The sequence below is a fragment of the Phycodurus eques genome, chromosome 8 (assembly GCF_024500275.1).
Source record: "Phycodurus eques isolate BA_2022a chromosome 8, UOR_Pequ_1.1, whole genome shotgun sequence".
Taxonomy (NCBI): domain Eukaryota; kingdom Metazoa; phylum Chordata; class Actinopteri; order Syngnathiformes; family Syngnathidae; genus Phycodurus; species Phycodurus eques.
In genome coordinates this window covers 5,235,010-5,235,606 of record NC_084532.1, presented here as the reverse complement: position 1 = coordinate 5,235,606, position 597 = coordinate 5,235,010, and positions in this window count along the sequence as shown.

Sequence of the window (597 nt, the reverse complement as noted above, 5' to 3'; positions counted from 1 at the left end):
GACCAGCAAATGGTTAATTGTACAGAATTCATCCATCCATTATCTATACCCCTTATCCTGTCTAGGGTCACGGGGAGCTGGAGCATATCACATCTAACAGGAAAAATGTTTTACTACATCCTTAACTAGTCAGTATACAGTATATACAAACACAGCAGTTATTACTGATAATTCAATGATCATTTCAGTAGATTGATGCATTTTAATGGTTCAGAAAACCCATCCATCCGTTTTCTGAGCCGCTTCTCCTCACTAGCATCGCGGGTGTGCTGAAGCCTATCCCAGCTATCATCGGGCAGAAAGCGGGGGAAACACCCTGAACTGGTTGCCAGCCAATCGCAGGGCACATATAAACAAACAACCATTCGCACTCTCATTCACACCTACGAGTAATTTAGAGTTGTCAATTAACCTACCATGCATGTTTTCTGGGATGTGGGAGGAAACCGGAATGCCCGGAGAAAACCCACGCAGGCACGGGGAGAACATGCAAACTCCACTCAGGCGGGGGCGGGGATTGAACCCCGGTCCTCAGAACTGTGAGGCAGATGCTCTAACCAGTCGAACACCATCCCGCAGTTCACAAAGTGAGATAGT